We start from the raw sequence: 23,044 nt of genomic DNA, 5'->3' as shown, positions 1-23,044 counted from the left end.
TTCATATTGTCTCTCATATTAAAACCTGCACTCTCCACACCTCCCCTGTGTGACACTACCAAAGGGAGGCCATTGTGTGCCAGCTCTTATTTGAGAAAGAGGGCCCCTTTTCATAGATGTGTGTGTGTGTGTGTGTGTGTGTCTTTCGCGTGGTAGAATATTGTGTTTGTTTTTGGCATTTGGAGCAGCTCTGACTTGTGGCTCAAGGGCTCGCCGATCAATTCTGTCTCTTCCTTTTTCTTCTAAACAGACAAAAGTCTTAGCTTTAATTGCTACAGCGGTGAGGCACACACACACACACACACACACACACACACACACACACACACACACACACACACACACACACACACACACACACACACACACACACACACACACACACACACACACACACACACACACACACACACACACTGTCGCTGCCTGTCAAGGTCTCTCTCTCTCCCTCTCTCTCTTTTTCTCTTACCATTAATATCGTTGCACCTCTGCCCTGTGTTTGGCCCTCTCTCCACTGCTTCCTAAAAGGTCTGGATGATTCCAGTCTGTTATATATAGTTATTTTGTCTGCCATCATGAAGACTTTGTGACTTCAGGCATTTGAAATGTCATAATTCCCCCTCACTATTACAGCTGCAGTTCCGTGAGAGCACTAATCTCCAACACAGACACAAACACACAGAGCAAACACACTTTGCTGCATCTGAGGCCAGAAAGCAATTAAAACGCACAGCTTTTAACACACTAACATTTAAAGGGCTTGCACAGCCAACCTGTACACTACTTTGTTCAAGTAATACGAGGCTGCATTCAGTGGATATACGCTGGTTTTAAATACAAGTAACTTTGGGAAAGAATGTGAAGTTTATCTTTCTCCAGGTTATTAGAAGGGGATGTTGATAGTAACTAAAGTATAGAAGACGATATTAATACATACAAAAATACAAATAGGCCTCTCCTCATACCCCATACGTTGTTTAGGCTAAGTGTGTAGTCACCATAACTATTGTAGTTCATATGTTTCCAGATGTATACTCATGTCAATACACAGACCTCTATGTTCAATAAACAATGAAACTTAACATACAAAATAGTGACTGGACTGTCTTATTGATATTGGCGCATGAGCTGGCACTGTGAACAAATCCAGCAGTGGCGGCTCGCCCATAGAGGGCGATAGGGCGCCGCCCTCCTTGAGCCATATCAGCAAAAAACGAAAATATAATAATGAATAATAATGATGTTTTTTTTTTTTTTTTGTATTAATAATCATAATTTATGATTTCAATACAGTTTTTACCTGCATCTAAGTCTGAATATCATTGTACAATCAGCGTCTGTGCTCTGTACCGTCACTCTGGGGCGATGTCGGGCTGGTTGAAAATCGCCCCCAGCGCTCCCATAGACATCAATGTAAAACTTTTTTTTTTCAAACTGCAAGCCTCGCAATGCAATCTCTATGGGTTCCGGGGGTGCTCGCCCTAACGTGTTGTCGTCATACGTACAGTAAACAATAAACCAATTACAGTGACTGATACAGTCACATGTCCAGTATGCAGCCCAGAGCGGTCATATTCAAGACCAACACAACTTTATATCAACTCAGGCTAGGCTGGCAAGCTACTTACTTGATCGGACTCGGACTAGGTCTTTCCCAGACAAAATGTAACCATCAAGCAAGTATCTACCAAGATGGATTGGGGGATCTTATAAACGCGGATTTTCACGGGGCTCGTTTGAACGGCTAACGAGGCTAGCAGGATGCTAATGCGCTAACGCTCTGTCCTGCTGCCGATGCATGATGATATGGACTGTATACTGGCTTTTTATCCATCCTGATGGCAGCACAGAGACCGCATGGATAACTTTGGGTGTCACCCCTATGCATCATCTCTCAGAAAAGGTAAAACAAACATTAAACATCAATCTGCATATACGAGCCAGCGCCGTTCAACAGCTGATCGGCTATTGAACGGCGATCAGCTGTTGATCGTCGTTTAGCTGACAGCTGCTTTCACCGTCCGACATAAACCCGCCTACCAAGTGCTGTAGACAGTAGTAACCCAAACCAATGTGATGATTAGCACTGTTAATGTTGCACATGCTATGCCAGCATCCATTTTTGTCTCCTAACTTTTAAAGGAAGCCTATCTGAGGAGCACACTGGTAGATGACAAGTTATCTGTGATGGCCACAGCCGGATAATTAAATCATTTTAGAGCTAAAATAATTTTATTCAAGAAATTAACTAACTTAATTTCCAAAAATACTGTACAGTGCAATGCTTGTCTAATGTTGCCAGAGTGGTTATGCCAGATGAACAGGAAAAACAAACAGTTAAATGCAATATGACATTGTCATATGCTATCTGATTTAGGTTAATTTTGGGTCATATTTCCCATCATGGCAACAATTGCCCCCCCTGAGATTATTGTCAGGAGCCGCCACTGAAATCCAGCCACTGTCTCCCTAAGGCTAACAGCATATGCAGATGATTTGTTACACCTGTTTTCACCTCTTTGCAGCGTCCAGACCGTGTGGTTGGAATTAAAAAGTTTTTGGATTGTGTAGAGGTGGGAATGCACCTCTGCCAACTTGAGCCATTAGAATTGCCCTGCTCAGTTTTGACACAAATGCCATTTATTGCAAAGTTCCGAGCCTTGCCACTTAAACCTCACATTTATTTGGTGCACAGAAACGACCAAACCAAACAATCGCATCCAAGAAAAATTTGCCCGTATCTAGAGTTGCCATCCATCCAGTTTTTCAATAGTTTTCTTTTTTCACCAACTGTCCCGGGAAAAAAGCGGGCACACTCCCGTGGGACTGTCGCATCTGTGCTCATTGAACTCTGCATCTGCAAACCACGACAGAACATGCAATACACTTTTGACAAGGAAGTCATTTTGACTTGTCATAGCAGGATGGAATTGAACAGTCATAGTAATACCCTTAAATACGCCTGTGCTTTTCCTACTATTACGTACCAAAATTGTCTGTTGAATTGTCTGCAATCACTCGCAATCAGTGAACCAAGTCAGTAAAATATCAACCAGATACTGAGGCTATAAAGTACATTTTAAGTTGAAACTATGATATTGATTCATCTTACTTTAATGTACTCGAATGCCCCCATCAAGCGGGAGTAATGAAATACTAGGACTAAGAAACAGCCAGACAATAATCTTAAATTGTCTCTGTCATATTTCCAGGAGAATTGGCTCATTTATGTGAGGTGTAAGTGTGAGACCATTAGTATACTTCTATTAAATGGAGCTTTTTAAGAGCAGCCTTCACCGTCTTTAGACACTGTAGGTCTTTTTCTGAAAAAGAATGAGCTTCGGGGTAGACTCTACATACTGAACAGTAAGTGCGATCATTGACAACTCACATAATATGAACAATCCATCACTCATTCTAGTGCATGTGAAATGAGCTAATATAGCGCTGTCAGGATAGTCCAATGAAGTGTGACATTTTCCTCTTTTCTCCCCAGCTATCAAATGTACAAGGGGCCTTTTTTCCCCATTTCACAGCTATGCCAGTGCTGCTGTGAAAGCACTGATAGACTCCCTATAAGCCGCTTGTGTAAGCTTCAAGTCTTACCGAGCCACAGAACTGCAGAGGAAAAGAGGATTGAATCTGGTTTACAGCTATCCCCCCCTACCCCCCCAGCTGGAGCAAAGCTCTGTCCAGTCAGAGGGGCGTTTCGTGGGTGTCAGCTGCCTAACACCCGGTTAATGGAAGGCAAGAAAAACCGTAGGGGCTTTTACCTGGCCCCATTGGGTTTTAGAATTGACTTTATAACTGAAATGGATATACAGACGAGGGTTCAAAAAACTAGGCTTTTAAAAATCTGGCAGAAGAACACCTCACTGTTAGACTTTTAACTGGGTATTTTGTGTGGATGTCCCTGGATTAGTGTGGGGAAATGTTTTATATTTTGTATGAACATGTAACTCGGTAGAGAATTGGGCCCTGTTATATTATCTCCATATTTCCCATGTTTTTTTCCCCCTTCGACCATTAATCCGTCAATTGGAGTGATTATTTATCATACCATTAATATGTCAATCAGATTGTTTTATCTCATACTATATTCCCATTGGCTATATCCAACAATACTGACTCCCGATTGGGCAGAGGGAAGTAAGTCTGGCTTTTATTGTAAGTGCAGTCGCTAATTTGGGCTTTCTGCCCATGCATTCAATAACGTTTGAGTGATCTATCTAAGCAGCTGGTTTTGATATGTTACAGTTATGTTTGATATGCATGAGATTCATAGCGTTTCTGTAGCCACATAGCTCACAATGGCAGGGAGTAAGTGGGCACAATACGGGAAAAAATACATCAAAGAGTGGAAGAGAAGGAAGGGTCAAAATACTGGACTGACTGCAAGTTGGAGATTACTCAAAGGCTTTTTGGAGATTCTATAAGTATGAAATACACGCACATTATGCTGGTCTAAGCGTAATGTAATGTGTTAAAAATGCCAGTATCGTTTAACACACATGGATATCATCCTCATTTTATATTCATCATGGCCATTAAGAGTGGAATTTCATGACGCTATGTAGAGATAGCCACACAGACTTTTTGAAGAACCTACCACACCTAAAACCACTTTTGAACTGAATCTGAATTGACATTAACCCCTTTGACTCTAAAGCATGGAGAACTGACCAGAACGACAAACTTAAAAAGGTCAAAACTAAACTTAAAGGAAGACTTAAAACAAAATACATTTGGTCCACTACTGCTTTTTCACATGGTGCATACATGGTCTGTGACAACAAGCACGTCCCAAGAAGTGTTGGCAGTCTCCAGCTGTCGATGCATACTAGATCAACAGACTCAGACATGTTGATGTTTTTTTTTACAAAGGTGCCCTGGCTTCAGTTTCTGCTGACTTGCTAACAATCATCATTGACCAACACCATGTGCTCTGTACACTTTACTCAAGCCTAGCCAATGCAACCTCTGTCTTGCAAGAAGCAGACAGGGTAATAGTTAAAAACATAAAAAATAAACTCCTATATATTAATAAGAAAAGACAATGTACAAGTACGTTTTCTTCTCGGTCACTCAATACTTCACAAGGTCCGTCATTTTCTGTTTATCCAAACGTTTCAGTACTCTGATGACTCCGACAAGTACTTCAGCACTCTCTCCTTTATGGAATTCGTCTTTCCCTACAAAGATAACCCTACATATAATATTGTAAATCTCTACTTGTTCGATCAGCACATCAAGCAAAATTACTATAAGCCTGGGAAAACTGTGGCACTTAGACAAAACCATGAGTCCAACTGTCCAGCTGCATGAAAAACAGTTTCCGCCCAACAGCAACTGCCACACACTATGGAGAGAAAGGTTGTCTACTTTTAGGGGCCTTATCCAATGGGTGAGCAGACTAGCAACATGCCTCCCTACTGAAAGGATCGGCAGCCATGTTTTTCAGGCCAATGTATTTTATCCCGAATGGAATGGACATCAACTCGGCATCTACTTAACTATAGTGTTACCTTAGACAGTATGTAGGGCAAGGGATTATTGTCCATCCGCACGGTGAACTGGTCATACATAACTGACTTTAAGGGGGAAAAATGCATGTAGCGATTGAGTGAGTCATTCTTCTAAAGGCTATTCACCGAACTGCATGGACCTGGGACACAACAGCTCCAAGGCCATCACTGAAAGCCTCCACTTAAAGCAGAGCATGTTTAAGTGTGGGTTGGGGCAACAGGACTGCAACAGTAGCATAACAAGCCTGCATACACTCTATTCAGAAGCCATTGTCATCTGATAAGCGGTCGAGGCTCTCTCCCCTTCCCACAAGGAGTTTTGTTGTCTGCTATCAGTCCAAGCCATGGTTTTGCTAATGGTGGAACATCTTTGAATGAATTGCACATTGAGGCTTTGCTCCAAAAGGTCTGACTCAGACAGGGTAGCGACGGTTGCTGCTTTATCTGGGCCAGTGGTTATGCCATCAACATGAACACCATTTACCAGAACAATCCCAGTGACCCCTGCTGATAATGGCAATGCTTTGGGATAAGCTAGAGATTGTAAGGCTTGAGTCGCTTAAAGACCATCTCCAAACCAATGCAATAAGGGGGAAAATTCCAGAACATTATCCGGATGTCTCAGTGGTCGGAGGAAGTTGTAGTTACCAAATAATATGCTGAACATCATCTTCATGAATGGTGCAGGACTTTTTTGATGATAAAAAAAGCACATTTTAATATGCATTGGGAGAGGCCTATAGTTTGTTGCTGAAAGGATATTATGGTTTTAATTGTTACAAAAAATTTGCATCAACTTGTTTAAACTCTGATTAATGCATCACTTTGCTATCACATGCTAAGTAGCGATGTTGTGTGACAAACAGATGAATGCTGGGTCAAGAAAAGGACAGTTTTCTGCCTTGGTGATGTTTTATTCGGCTGTGTCCGGCTTTGTAAGTTATGTGTCTTGATAACACTTGTTGCACCCGCTGCAGTGTCCTTAGACTTTCTTTTTTTTGGCCATCTTTGTTTAATGGTCTGAGTTTTGTCCTGAAGTGGACAGAATGTAGAAGGTTGATTACAGGTGAATGGAGTGGAGGGTGAAGTGGAAATGGGAACATGGCTGGAGTAGGCAGAGGGTTGGTGAGGAATGGTAAGTGGCAGCGTGGCTAGCAGAGGTAGTGTTGGTATTAGGGGAGCGGGCAGGGGGTAAAGCACACAGTACTTTTACTTTTGCGTGAGTTAAGTTTACTTATACTCAAGTACATAGTCTAGTAGTGTTTTTTATTGTTGTACGTAGTATCGAAACACTGTTTCATGCACACAACCATGGTGGGTCAATGTTGAGGCAGGCATTGGGTTTTGGGATAATAATTTTACTCGTTGCCTTTACTTTTGTCCTTGACATAAAATGAACTAACTCGGGTTCAGACATCCCAGCATCCCAATTACCAGACCTACACATACATTAAATAAAACATAATGTTACTGATGATTGAATAAATATGCCAATTTACAGCGGCTTTACTTATTGTTTCATTCTAAATCAGCTATTTCAGTAAATCAACTGACACAAAGGAATACAGCTGCATTCATCCATTTTCCCAGTTAAATTTTTCGATCACTATAGCTAGGTCTCTAGCTAGCTACAGTAGGTGAAAAGACAATGTGCAATATTAGCCCCTAGAAACCCATGGTAAACCCACATTATTATGCATGATTACAACTCTTATGCAAAGTATCCAGGCAGCTAGAATAACTAAAACGACCAGTCCTGGGTGTGCTGGCCCTTTAATTCCGCCTACTCTGATTGGCAGACTTAAAAAATCCAAACAACCGTCAATGAGCACAACACTGCACACACAATACTGAACTGAACAAATCAAATATGTGGGCAATGGTTTGATTTCTGAAAACCAGGAAATCTAATTATGTTCTGTGATTAAAGAGATGCACTTGTTAGTGAAATGTTCTTCAAAGCCTTAATTTGTGTTTTGGGAAAGGAACAGTGTTTGACAGACAACACACAGACAGGACAGATCTTATTTGAAGAGCAGAGCCAGGGGATACAAAGAATTTGGTTTGCAATCTAATGTTATGCCTAAGAAGTTACAATTTTTTTCCAACTAAAATGTACTACCACTACAACTGATTATTATAATTGAAAAAAAAAAATAGATATAGTTAAATATTGGTCACAGAATGAATGGGATATGAAAGGCTTAACAGACTTATGGCTGAAGACGTGGGGCTGCTTAAGCCTCCCAGCAGCGGTCCAAAGGCAACCACTGAGAGGAGGATCTGCAACAACATGAGCAGCACACACAGTGAGAACAAGACACGTATGAGAGAAGGGATCATGTCATGTCCAAAACTGATGCACTGGCAGATATGTTCCTACATCAACATGAACTCACACTTTAGTTCAGCTTGATTTAATCCCACATACACCATCATGCTGCCAGGAATACAATACTAAGGGCGCTTTCACACCTGTCAGGTTTGGTTAGATTGAACTGATCTCAGGTTGGTTTACGCTATGCATTATGGGATGAGGGAGACACTCTACTGCCTGTAGTTTGACTTCAGTAGGAACAAATGGGCATGGAGCAGAGAGCCACATATTTGGTAGTGAAGTCAGAAAGTAATAAGAGAATAATTAACACTTTGGTGGTTAGGGGGGTTTTCATGGAATTGGTTGTCAACAAAAAAATATAGAATGATGCTTATCTGTCTGGTCCTTTAAAGGGTGGCTGACATTTCTAAAACATCAAACATAAATAACAGTCCAACCTTAAACTATATACAGTCATATGAAAAAGTTTGGGAACCCCTCTCAGCCGGCATTATAATTGACTCTGCTTTCACAAAAAAAAATATAAAAGTGGTATGTCTTTAATTTACCAGGAACAGCTAAGTACTGGGATGTTTTCCAAACAAAGATGTTTTGAAAAGCAGTATTTGGTTGTATGAAATAAAATAAAATGTGAAAAACTGGCTGTGCAAAAATATAGGAACCCTTGTGGTTTTGTTGATTTTAATGCCTGTAACAGCATGTAAAACTGATGACTTTAAACACAAAGTTGGTTGGATTATGTTGTTAAGCCTTGAACCTCATAGAAATGTCTGTTTAATCATGAGAAAATGTATTTTAGGTGCCTAAATGCAAGTTGCACTTCTCTTTGACTCTCTGCTGAAGTGAGACAGAATGGGATCATCAAAACAGCTCCCAAAAGATCTGAAAAACAAAGATTGTTCATTGTCATGGTTTAGGGGAAGGCTGCAAGAAGCTTTCCCAAAGGTTTCAATTGTCAATTTCGACTGTAGGGAACGTTGTCAGGAAATGGAAGGACACAGGCATAGTGGCAGTTAAACCCAGGCATGGCAGACCAAGAAAAAAACAGGAGCGGCATAGGTGGAGGATTGTGAGAATGGTTGCACACAACCCACAGATCACCTCCAAAGACCTGCAAGAACATCTGGCTGCAGATTATGTATCTGTACATCGTTCAACAATTCAGCGCAATTTGCACCAAAACATCTGCTTTTTATAAAGACCAAATAACTTAATTTTTGTCTCATCAGTCCAAAGCATTTTCTTCCAATATGAAGCTGGCTTGTCTAAATGAGCTTTTGCATACTCCATGCAACTGTATTTGTGGTGTGGGCGCAGAAAGGGCTTCCTTCTCATCACCCGGCCATACAGATGTTTTGGTGCAAATTGCACTGAATTGTAGAACCATATACAGATACACAATCTGCAGCCAGATGTTCTTGCAGGTCTTTGGAGGTGATCTTTGGGTTGTGTGCAACCATTCTCACAATCCGCCGCATATGCCGCTCTTGTACTTTTCTTGGTCTGCTAGACCTGGGTTTAACTGCAACTGTGCCTGTGTCCTTCCATTCCCTGACAACGTTCCTTACAGTAGAAATTGACAATTGAAACCTTTGGGAAAGCTTCTTGCAGCCTTCCCCTAAACCATGACAATGAATAATCTTTGTTTTTAAGATCTTTTGGGAGCTGTTTTGATGATCGCATTCTGTCTCACTTCTGCAGAGAGTCAAAGAGAAGTAGAACTTGCATTTAGGCACCTACAATACCTTTTATCCTGATTAAACAGACCTTTATATGAGGTTCAAGGCTTAACAACATAATCCAACCAATTTTGTGTTTAAAGTCCTCAGTTTTACATGCTGTTACATGCATTAAAATCAGCAAGACCACAAGGGTGCCCATATTTTTGCACAGCCAGTTTTTCACATTTTATTTTATTTCATAAAACTAAATACTGCTTTTCAAAAAATCTTTGTTTGGAAAACATCCCAGTACTTAGCTGTTCCTGGTAAATTAAAGACATACCACTTTTATCTTTTTTGTATGAAAGCAGAGTCAATTATAATGCCGGCTGAGAGGGGTTCCCAAACTTTTTCATATGACTGTATCCGGAAGCCTGATTTCCTGTACACATGTTGTACATAAAATCAGAAAACATATGGACAACGAATTGAATTTCAACAATCTAGTAATTGTTATGCAACGACAAATAAGAGAACTTTGAACTAAAGGTGAAAGTAAAGATGGAGGAGCCAGCAGGTGGTCTTTCCTGGTTGGCGCTGGGCACATTAAACCTTTCTACAGCTTTAGACATGTCTTCTAATTGAAATTCTAAGATGTTTCACGGTGTCAACACTATACTTCTCTGAAGATATGATATAACATTTGCCATTCAAAAGATATTAAGCTTTCCACTAAGTTAAAAGTCACAGGCTGTGTATTTCAAGCAATAAAATAGCCTTTAAAAACAGTCTGTCAGGTCAATCCCTCTGTGAAACACACCCCAGCTACCTTCAGTGACCATTTAGTCTCATTTAAACATAATTTCCCCTTCTAAAACCCCCTCAGATCCGCGCCTGCCTACAGCACCTAACACTCGGCTTGTCTGGCTGAGCTTTTTCTCTCTCTCTATGCCAAAAGATTAGTGGTGTGGCCTTTAAAAGCACACCTCTGCTCTTTTCTACTCCCCGGTCCCATTAAGCCACCGGGAGAGAGAGAGTGTGTGTGTATGGGGAGGGGGGGGGGGGGAAGAGGCTGTGCTTGTCTTTCTCTGCAGGCTATTGATCAGCGTCAGTGTTGGCTGGCTATGTGTCCTCTCCTCTACAGATAGATCCGGAACAAGACCCAGCCCCGCCAGGCTTTTCATTAAGGAAACCGGCACAGACGAATGGCAGGCAAGAGGTAAAGGGCATCAGGGCTAAGAGTCTCATAATCAAACTTGATGCTTCTCTGCCTGCCTGCCAGTTCCCTCTCTCCTCTCTCCTTCCTGTTGGCTTATTATTAGTGGGCACTGTTTGTCTGCCTTTTCTTCAGCTTAGTTTTGATTGAGGGAACTTGGGAGATAAAACGGTGCTGGAAAATAAAGTAACTCGTAGTGGTCTAAAGAGAACTTAAAAAAAACCTACTTTAGTGAGACTAGTAATACCTCACTATGACTTGTTTACAAGTTAAAAGTCCCCTATTACAAAACCACTTGAGTAAAAGTACAAACGTATCGGATTTTCGAAGTATTTTAAGAGTATTTCTGTAAGTATGGAAAATGTACTTAAAGTATTACAAGTAAACATGTATTAGATTATCATTACTCATCTAATGGCAGGGTTTGTAACTGAAATAATTGCAAATATAATCCAATGGATTTTCTTTTTTTTTTTATATATATTTATTTTATTTTATGTGAGACAATACAAGGAACCACAAAGTGATACAAGACATATAGAGACCACAAGAAATAAACAGACAGTCACATAAAGAAATAAAATAAAAGTAAAATCCAATGGATTTAATATTTTTTTTTTCATAGATTGACTGCTTGAAGAAAATGAGTTGGATCCAGTTTTGCCATATTTGCATTAAAAATATATCAAAATAGTCACTATAAATACATTTTTGACAGTCAAGTTACAGAATAACCAATGTTTCATCTGTGCTTGTAGGTCTTTAAACTGTTGGGTAGTATGCAATATTTTATAAACTTTTCATGTGTTTCGTGTGCACAAATCCTAATTGGTAAAGCAAATAGTAACTACACTATTTCCCACTGAATTGCAAGTACAATATTTGAATAAGAGCCTGAAACTTGTACTAAATATATAAATTGAGTAAACATATTCAGTAACATTACACCTCTGAGAACATGTTATCTTTATACAGGCATATCGGCTTGGTGGGACTTGTATTTGAAGTCCTAAAAAAAAAACTAATTTCACTGCCAGGCTAATCCTTAATGATTTTTGCCCCATATCAGATTCTCCATGTTATCAGAGCCGTCATTGCCATTCGGTGCTAATGTGTTGAACAAGAATCAGGGACAAGTCACACGTCAGTCTGATAGATTGGGTCTGAAACTGAAGATAAATGTTCAAAAGGTATAAGTCAAAGAAAGGACAATGTTGACAGCAGGTTTAACGGAAACACAAATTCTTTCTGTCCTTCCGGTTAGAGTTAAGCTGCTTGCATTCAAGTAGAGAACAACATGCCGCACGCAGACTCTAGTGACTCATTTCCCCATTGACTCTCTTGCTTTCTTTTCAGCAGGCTAGCTTATCTCTTTCACTCCTTTACACTCCTGTTTTCTTTTCTTTTTTTTGCATCCTCCTGTTAGTCCTTCCTGTTTTACTCTATTCATTCAGAATCAAGTCAGACCACAGCCTATGGCTCTACATACTGGTTCTGTAAACATACCCGTTTACAGAGCCTATAGGCTGTATATTAACACCAGCTTTCTTTCAGTGCACTCACATTACAGACAAGAAGCAACTTGTAAGGAGATATTCAATGATTTGACAAAGTGATTTTGTCTCCAGAATTGCTTACTTGAACTTTAAATGTCCACTGGATTGTGGCTATCTCGACTGCTCAGGGTGGAATGATTCAAAACGTTCTCGCAACACTCAAATACAGTGGTGGAAGGATGCTTTACTTGAGTATACAACTATAACAACTGCATAAGGTGTACTGCATAATGTTGAATTAAACATTAATTGTGTTCAACATTCGACAAGAGACTCCCAAAGCATGAGAAAAAACAACCATCTCTTTTCTCCACCTCTACCTTTCCATGTTCCAAAACCCCCTGTCATATTTCACCCTATGACATCATAAGGGGGAAGCCACGCCCCTTAATTACCAACCTAATTTAGCACTACTTTCACCTGTGATAAGCCACACCACCAGATCCGCCTGAATCTAACTGCCAGTTAGACTCAAACCAGTAGTTAGACTCACGGCCAATCAGAGCAGAATGGGCTTTTTAGAAGGCGGGGCTTAAAGAGACAGGCTTTAAAACGGAGGGGTTTCAGACAGAGGCTGAAAAGAGGAGATTGATCAATTGCACTGTGAGCAATATAAAGATTATTTTTGGACACTACACCATGAGACAGTCTTTCTAGTAGAAATCCAACTTAAACTTTTGAACCTGAAAATGTGCAGAATGGGATCTTTAAGAGATACTGGCTAGCCAATCAGAATAAACAAGTGTATTATTGATGCTTCAGTTCATGTAAACCCTAGGTCTAAACCCCATCAAGCCAAATGTGTGAATTTTGATCACTTTTGGCGGCAGAATACACCTCTTAACATCCACAGTATCACTGCAAAGGGGCTCAGGGGACCGTCACATACACAGCTTTTCTACATGACGAATCCTTGAAAAATTGTAGAAGCGGAGAGAAAAATAAATCAAATATCCATAAATAATTGTATCTTGGAGCCTGGCAGGGAAAAATATTGCCATTGAAGAGAATAGGAAAGCAGAAAAGTGGAGACTGGAGTCAAGTACTTCAGCCCCCCTGCATTTCACACACACCCATCATCCCTCTTTCAGGCCAAATTGCTTTTTGCTTTTTACCCTGTCGCGGCGTGCCGTAATCCTCCCTGTTGTCTTAATATCAAGTGGAGAGAGACAGAGAGAGAGAGGGAGCGAGAGACAGAGAGAGAGAGAGAGAGGGAGAGAGAGAGAGACAGAGGGAGTAATGGTGAGACAGGGGAGGAGGAGGAAGCGTGGCCCTGAAGACTGTCCTCGGGGGAAATAGCCCTCTCTCGTGTCAAACACACAAGAATATTATTAAACCCCCCATCCACCCCCATCAGTACATGGACTTGCCGTACGTAATGGCTCTCATATACATGACAAAAGCCCACACATGGGAGGCGGACTCCAAATGCGCGTGTAATGGATGTGGAGCGAGGTCTTAACGTGGCACTGAATCAAGCCTCCCCATTTTACTTCTACAAACAGCAGCGCTCAGACTGCACTGCTGACTGACTATTGTTATTTGTTAACTGTGTTAGGTATTTTTTCATTGAGAATATGATGGCTGTATAAGTACCGTGTTTGCACAGATTTAGAGAGGTCACATTCGGCTCATTTTCTGGTTCAAATTTGTAATTTGGGTTTCTACTAGTAACCGAATAGTGTCCGAAAAACCTTTTCTATTTCTCACAGTGCCATTGCTGAATCTCCTCTTTTCAGCCTCTGTGTGAAACGCTTCATTTAAGAGTCTCTTTAAGCCCCGCCTCCGACAAAGCAAAGTCAGCTCTGTTTGGCCCTGAATCAAATAGCCAGTTAGATTCAAGGGGGTCTTCGGCTGTGGTTATCACAGTTTGAAGTAGTGCTAAGTTTGGTTGGTAATGGGGGCTTCCCCTAGCCTGGCTCCGCCCGCCTACCTACTTCCGCCCAAATTTCATTTTCCCTTCAGTAGTCAGTCTGGGGCTGCGGTGAATTCACTTGTTCGAGCTCAGGAACATTTTCGGTCGTCCAATCAGCGAACAGAGCGAGTGGCTGAGAACGATGACGTCGAAGTCGCGCTCCAGTTTCAGTTGAATGCTGCGACCAAACGTTATGCGATTGGTTGGCTGATCCAGAGTGGCACTGGGCAGATCCAATAGTTTTAAACTTCAACAGACACCGGCCTCCAAGTGAGTGAACGTTTGCCAAATAGAGCAGTTCCAGACCTTCTGTACAAATGAAATGAAGTACGATGGTCTGGTAGCACCAGGCTAGGCTTCCCCCTTATTACATGATAAGGGGTGAGAAATCTGACAGGGATTTCTAATCTCAGGTTTTCAGAAAGGTGGAGGTGGAGAAAGTGATTTTGTCAACAAACATTCTCCAGAATTGCTTACCCACCTTTTAATGAAGTACTCTTCTTAACCCAAGCCATGTTGTCAGTGTGATGTCTGTCAACCTTCTGAAATGCAAATGTTCAAGTGATTAGATTTCTTGAGGTGCTGTCTGACCCTGTGTGCTGTGTTGTCACGTCAGAGGCCGCTGTAACGACATCCAGTTTGCGCCCTTGCTACATGTGTTTGTGTGTGTGTCACTGTGACCCAGAACTCACCTACAGAACAGTGTGTGTGTGTGTGTGTGTGTGACCTGCAGCTTACACACACACACACACACACACACACACACACACACACACACACACACACACACACACACACACACACACACACACACACACACACACACACACACACACACACACACACACACACACACACACACACTCAGCTGGACCACAGTGCTGCTGCCGGCTCAGGTCTCAAGGATAGCGAATGAAACCCCTGCTTAAAATCCACCGTCTGCATACCAATAGAATGGCCTCGGGGCTTGCTGTGTGTGTGTGTGTGTGTGTGTGTGTGTGTGTGTGTGTGTGTGTGTGTGTGTGTGTGTGTGTATATGTGTGTGTGTATATGTGTGTGTGCGCGCGTGTGTTTCTAAGAGACTTAAGAGCAGAGAAAAACCATTGATGGTATAATATAAAAGAAGACTGGAGCTACCTGTGGTTAAAGTGGCATCCAGTGTCCCTACGGTGCCCCTGAGGGTGTGTGAGGGCTGGGTGAGGGTGGGGTGGAGTGAGGGTGGCTGAAGGTTGTGCTGTGGTTATTGCTGGGGACACATGCCAAGGCCAGGAATGACAGCAATGTAGCTTGAACTAAAAGTGGTATTTCCTTCTGCTTTTTTTGTTTCTAATAACAACATTTGAACATTTGACACCCATACATAAAGACTCCAGGCTCTGATTTAAAGTCATAGTGAGTGGCTGTTTAAGCTTTTTATATGTGAGGACATAGTACAAGATTGATTGTACCGATGGCCAGCTCAATAGATTGTTCTCTTTTTAGACGAGACACTGTAGGTGAACAGTGCAAAAGGTTTAACTTAAAAATATCATTGTGAAATTGTGCTAGTTGACTACCAATCGTTTTTTCTGTATAACACTTTTTTTTCAGAAATCTTTGAAAATGTTGTCAATATCCATAACAGGTTGAATAATGTAAATAGAACATATAGTCTAAACAGTTTTCAATTATATAAATAACTCTCTAGGCCTTTTAGTATGATATTGATTTCCCTTGTGTAGCCTTTTCAGGGTCCTGCAGGTAACCAAACATTACTGGGAAATATAATACATAATAGATATACCGTTCTCATCTGCTCTGTGCGTATGATCTGGTGTTATGTGTATGTGTAATTCAGTTCAGTTTAATTAAATCCCTATTAGACGGGATGGGGGAAGATAACGTGAAAATTGGACACATTTTTTTCTCTCTTTCTTTCCTGACCTTTGTGTGAGCAACAGGAGGCAGTGACACACACACACACACACACACACACACACACACACACACACACACACACACACACACACACACACACACACACACACACACACACACACACACACACACACACACACACACACACACACACACACACACACACACACACACACACACACACACACACACACACACACACACACACAGATGAAAAGGTCAGTCATGTCAGTGTCACCTGGTCATTTCCTCTAACAGCAGGTAGAAACACTGTGCGCTAAGCCAGCCGCAGCATCACTCTGTGTGTCTCCTTTATTCCCTTCACTATCACTCTCTGTCCCTTTCTGTTGAAGATACATTTATGGCCAAACTCTTTTACCAGTACCATACTTTTTAAAATTTTCACTTTTCTCACATCTGATGATAACCCCTTGTCAGTTTTTAATGCATTGAACAATTGTTCGGTACCACTTTGCAATAAGGGTACATTAATAAACTGTAAGTCAATCCTTAGTAAATGCTTAATAAACACTTACAAAACCTTAACACACTGTTGTTAAGTGCTTAATAACCATTCTCTAAGCATGAGCTAACTGTTATGCTGGTTATTGCTTAACCAAGCATTATACCTAACCAAGCATCAACTAATCGTTAATAACTAAGCATTGACTAAGGATTGAAAAACAATGAATTGCGGTGGCGCTCGTGGTGTAGTGGCCTTGGCTCACACACATTATATTGTGGCTTTTTTGAATAGTGTGGTGAGATTTCAGTTTGTTTGAGGTCTTAATATGGCCCAATCCGTCTCGCCTGGCTGCCTGATTGAGAGGGGAAGATCTCTGGTGCTTGGAAGCTAAATAACTGCTCCGCCGAGGGGGCCACCGTCCATATTTTTTGAGGTTCTAGCAAAAAGCATGATTTGGAGTGTTTCACAGTCATTATGTCTGACCTCGCCGCTTTGAACCTCTCCAGGTTTTAGATTGGTGGAAACGCTTCCAAGTCACAGCGTGCCAGGAGACTGATTTTTATATATACGCTCGCAGACACATTTCATTTCTCGCTGGTGAAATGTGATCCAATATGTCTTCAGGGGGATATAAGTCCAGTCACAAAGGGAAATGCTCCTCATTCCTCCTCATTGTTTCAAGTTGCAGCCATCCTCACTTTTATAAGCTTCACTCCATTAAAGCTGCTGTACTAAAATAATACACTCAGCAATCACAGTTGTGTGATGGTTCATGTTCAATCCCTGTTATATTCTATACATTGACGACTTGCACATACACAGTTATCAGCCGGTGGTTTTGTTTTGCAGCCATCGATATTCAGATGGATCTTTCCACATGTTACGGCTTGTTTTGTGTGTCTTAACCTGTTCTTTTCTCCTCTTTATGTTGTCTCTGATTGAGTTTGCTGCCATGCTGTTGGTCTGTTGCTGACTTGCTGCTGACCTGTTGCTATCCCTAAGCTAAGTTTATGCTGTTTGTTTGTAAAATTAAATGCAAATGTTTTGACTGCCCGACTCCTTTTATTACTTTTCTTTAAAGATGGTTTTATGTTACAGTCCCTACTCCTTGCAAAATGTGGATGTAACAGCACATATACATATACAGGTACAGTTACATTTTGACACTGAGGGGGGGACCGTGAGTTGGGCACCGAAGCATCTTCACAACACAACACAGCTACAGTGGAGCTGCAGATTGGGAGCCATTGATCACAGTACCTTTCCTTCTGTTGTGCTGATTGAACACAAGCAGTGAATTAAGAGCCGCTCCTCCTATCTCATGTGTCCACCGGCTCCCCCAGACCTCCAGCCTACACACAACCAACCCACCTCCAGTGATTAGCAGCTACATTGATTTCACACTCCAGCAAAGGCCCAGACTGAAGCTATAGAACAGGAAACTGGGACAGCAACTGTAGGTCACACAAATTAATTACCGCAATTAGCTTTCCTGACAGTTAGGGATGTGTGTGTGTGTGTGTGTGCGTGTGCGTTTGTGTGTGTGTGTGTGTGTGTGGAGCGGGACACAGAGGAAGGCAAGAGAGACAGAGGCTACCTTCAGACACACCAGAACTTAGTCTGAACTGCATGGATGCCCCAGAAATTCAGACTGATGATACAACTCTAACTCTGACTTTGCAATAAAGTAACCAAGTTGAGCTTATCACCTTTCACCATGGCCTTTTATGTGTCCAGGATGCAGGTAATACCCCCACTTACTGATGAAGACTGATAAACTGAGTTTATATAAACCGATAGTGCATCATTTGTTTTTCTGTTAATAATCTTAATTTTTACATGATCTCACACACAAAAAGGAATGTTCTCGAAATGGTATAACCCATGCTACATTAAATGCAATTGCTTCGTTAAAATAACTGCTGCATGCAATGTCACTGAGTCATCTTCCCCTTTCTTGTATTGCTTCAATTGCCTTAAGTCTTCAAACTTCTTTCCAAAAAGGCAACCCAACAAGTTTCACGCAGAAGGGCTTTTTGGAAGGGCCCTTCTAAAATATATGAATATAACCCTGATTATGTTTTGTGAGAAAATAACATCAACACCTCTCTGCCTCAAAGTTGGACAAGTCATGTTCTAATCTGTCTCTTGTGAGTCCCCCCAGCTGTTATTGTAACACTAAATCACAAGAAGTAAATTGGGTTCTTTATTTTTTGCAAAATCAATCTCTTTATCAGCTTGTGATGTGTACCTTAAGTGAACCTCAGATTTGGGCACTCGTGTTCTCAACACTGGAACTGTCCAACACTGAGAGAAATAAGAAACTCAATGATTTTTTATTATTTTTTATACATGTTTGAGAATCCAATTGTTCAGTGATAGTGTTCTAAATAGACGCATCAAAAAAGCTCTTAGACCACAAACAGATGCACATGACAACCTCTCGACCTCCATCTCAACCAACTAGCTTAGCTTGACTCATTTATTTAAATTTTTTACCAAAGCAGCCATAACTGTAGCTGTGGAATAAGACCGGTGAATAAAAACATTTGGAAAGGGGGGAAATAAATATAAAAAAAAATCTACTGTAAAGCCAGCTCCCGAACAAATAAATAATTCAACAATCATTCTTTTTATTTTTCCAAATTGCATGTAAAGAGGTGATTGTATATAACCAATTTAGATCACTCCTGCGGTTCCTTTGTGGTGTTTAGAGGTTTCCCACAGAGTCCAAAACGCTCCCCAGGCACAGAGCATTACCGCTGCCATTCATCACAACAACAATCCATCATCTTCTAGCTTCCAATTTGGCCACCTCTCGTATTATCAAATAGAACACAGTGTACAGTACACAGAATCCAATGTTCCCAGCATCAAAATATGCCCCGTGCATGCTGCTGATTGGAGAGAGAGAGGAAACAAATCCCATATTCCAAGCTTTCATACAGCTCATTGGGGTTTATCAATGTTTTCATTTTCCCATCTATATTGTCCATGGAATTCAATTTGGATCCCCGGGCTTTTGGTGAGCGCTGCTTCTCTTCCACTTGGGGTAGTAGCTATTGATGCAGGCCACATGTGCTCCTCTGGCCTTCTAGCGAGCAGCCCAATTTTCTATCTATTTACGCCACAGTTATGACCTCCATTGATTTCAAATAGGCACGCTACGGAGGCTCATCTGTGATGCACGCGCCGGTGACAGCCACTGATCAGCGAGCTGAAAGCCTCAGTGGGCCCACAGCTAAATGTGTGCTTTGTCTCTTAGCCATGGTGAAGCGCAGCCTCAATTATGCCACTGATAGTCTGAATGGGCTGGAGTTGGTTCCAAAGCTCATTCTTCACTGCACCATCTGATTCTATAGGGCACAACACCATCACATTGCATTATCACCTCTATAAAATCTTGTGAATGAATTGAATGCAAATGTATTTAATGTGTTTGCGTTTGTTTGACATATACGGTAATTGCTACAGCATGTTGTCTGTTAAGACGTTATATAAATCTGACTCACCAGCATGCTCAAAAGATACTGTACCACAAACATGGTATGATAAATACATTTGGATATATATGTGAAATATTTCCATTAAAGGTCATGTATTCTGCTCATTTTCAGGTTCAAAATTGTCATTTGGGTTTCTACTATAAAACAAAACCCCTTCATATCGTTATAGCACAGTGCAACTTGTGGATCTCCTCTTTTCAGCCTCTCTCTGAAATGCCCCATTTTAGAGTCTGTCCCTCTTTAAGCCCCGCCTTCCAAAAAGCCCAGTCTGTGATACCTGCGGGTTTGAATCTAACGGCCAGTTAGATTCAAGGGTATGTGGGGGTGTGGCTTATCACAAGTGGAGGAAGTGTAAAGTTAGGTTGGTAATTAAGGGATGTGGCTGTCCCCCTAATGACATCATAAGGGGTGATACGTCTGACTGGGGTATTTCAACACAGCTTTTCAGAAAGGTGGAGGTGTAGAAAAAGATATAGGGTTTTTATTTATACTCCGGGAGTCTCTAGTCTCATCGTGAATCAATATTCATGTTGAAAAAACATTATAAAGTGCATAAAAGGTGACCTTTAAGTCAAGCCAATTAAATAGCATTATTTGAACTGATGTTACATTTTCTGTCACATGTAATGTATGATCATAAGAGGAAAAATTAAATATATAAAAGTTGCTCGTAACTACTATAAGTCGGCATATCTCCACCTCTGCTGCTTCAATTCATAACATTGTTGTTTTGAATCTGCATCTGGCTGGACACCCAACTTTATGGATCTACAATACTAAATCACTGGGATGCCCCTTTAAAATGAGTGTAACCACAATGTGACCTGTATGTCCCACACATATCAAATCCTGCATTCTATGGAGAAGCAGAGAGGCAGAGTAATGTAAGGGCACTGGTCTGTGTGGATGAGTGACAGGCTTCATATCGCTCTGAATGATAGCCTGCTCTGTCAGACGTCATCCCACTGAGAATATCCTGGCATGGGTACAAATCAATCGGTCAGTTGCCTTTGACACCAGCCTCTGGCTCTTCATATATTCATCAAAACAGTGGACAGTTAAGATGCCAGCATACATATACTGGTGGGTGGCCACAGTGTCACATGTGTGTGTCCGTTCACAACAACACACTGTTGACAGGGCTGCCCCCTCAAGCCTGCCAAAAGCTGTGTGTATCTGTAAAAAACATTTTATATTCCAAATGGCCTTTGTGTCCACACACCACAAGGACTGTAAAACTGTTTGGCTGTTGATGTTAAACACGCTTAAGGCTTGTAAAATATGAACAGCTTTACTCTACACTACACACCAATTCTGGGCACAAACAGTGGCAAGAGGTCAAAAGGTTTGACCTAAAGAAAAAAAAGGCATGCATCACGGGCGGTATGCCTTATTTATGTGGATAAAATAAAATATGTTATGCTTATTTCATCCCTGAGTGACACATATTAGAACTTGATAGATGTGTAATTTGCCTGTCACTCTGATGTGTTTTCACTGCTGTGTCTGTCCACATGTTGCAGTTTTATCACAACCTAGGAGACAGAGCCTGACTAATTATTTTCTACCACAGATATGTATTTCTTCTTTCAGGCATAATGCAAAAAAATCGGTCATGAAGAGTGATTAAACAGCACTTACATTCTTTACGTCAGCAACTTTCAGAGAGCTAGCTCTAATAATTGTAGATTATTCCAAATGAACTATTTGAACCATCAACTCCTGTCTCACAACTGTATAAAAGCCATTCCACCTTTGTGGAGCAGTTTATACTTGAAGGTGGAGTCAGTGCCAATATTCCCTCAAAATGAGTGATTACCTCCTAATGATCTGCTACCTGTGTGATTTTTGAGAACAAGCATTCTCCAGAATCACTGACTGCACCTTTTAATAAGAACACAGGGGTTAATGTTAAAACATGGTAGAAACAGTGCAACACAACTACAACAGAATTGTCAAGTTTTGAATTATGTGGTTCCCTCAAAAATCAGCATTGTCAAAACAGCTTGCTACAACTATTAGTGAAAACCACATGAACTTGCTCTGTCTGATATGTGATATGACATGAATGGCTTTAACACATGAGTTATCACTGCACCCTGAAAATCAAAGCAGTCAACCACTGCCAAACACTGTCTGTTTGCGCACAATATCTCAGAATCCCTTATTAAAAACATAAATAGTCTGCTCATTTAGCAGCTGGCCAGCCCTGACGATTATACTGTCCAAATTCAGTTGAGCTGTCCATCTTTAACACATGTGTGAATGCATGCATGAACACACACACACACACACACACACACACACACACACACACACACACACACACACACACACACACACACACACACACACACACCTATTATATATGCCAGGTGTTACCTCATTACCTCTTGCTTGGGGAGTGTCCGCCTGAAAGCACCTGTGGCCAGCAGTTAATAACCCCCATCCGAATGCAGGATTATGGCAGTTTCTTTCTATATGGCTTGTAAACTAAGAGGAGGGTGAAATTATATATCAGATGTAATAATTGCTTCAGAGCTATTTGTTCTGCATCCTGCTTATTCAACCTGAGCAGAAGCAGTGAAGTGGGCTTGTTAAAGGCATCCACATAGACAGAGGTGAGGTGAGGTGTTGATGAGAAGGGCTCACTGTGGTAACCCTGAATGCTGTTTGTATACAAGCAGATGAGGAGATGAAGTGTGTGTGTGGTGTGTGTGTGTGTGTGTGTGTTTATGTGTGTGTGTGTCCTGATTTTAAACCGTTTTAGTGCAATGAAAGAGAGTTTATATGTTGGTTGACTGATGATATGAAATGATTGATTTTACTGGGAATCACCTGCAGAAGTTTTTTTTTTTGCAGGGTGCATTTCTTTTTAGTGCGCACATAACGCGTATGATTGACTGTTGTCATGCAGACCGTTTGATATACCATATTATGTGAC

The sequence above is a fragment of the Ammodytes marinus genome (genome assembly GCF_949987685.1).
Source record: "Ammodytes marinus genome assembly, chromosome: 21".
In the NCBI taxonomy this organism is placed as follows: domain Eukaryota; kingdom Metazoa; phylum Chordata; class Actinopteri; order Uranoscopiformes; family Ammodytidae; genus Ammodytes; species Ammodytes marinus.
This window is presented reverse-complemented; position numbering follows the sequence as displayed.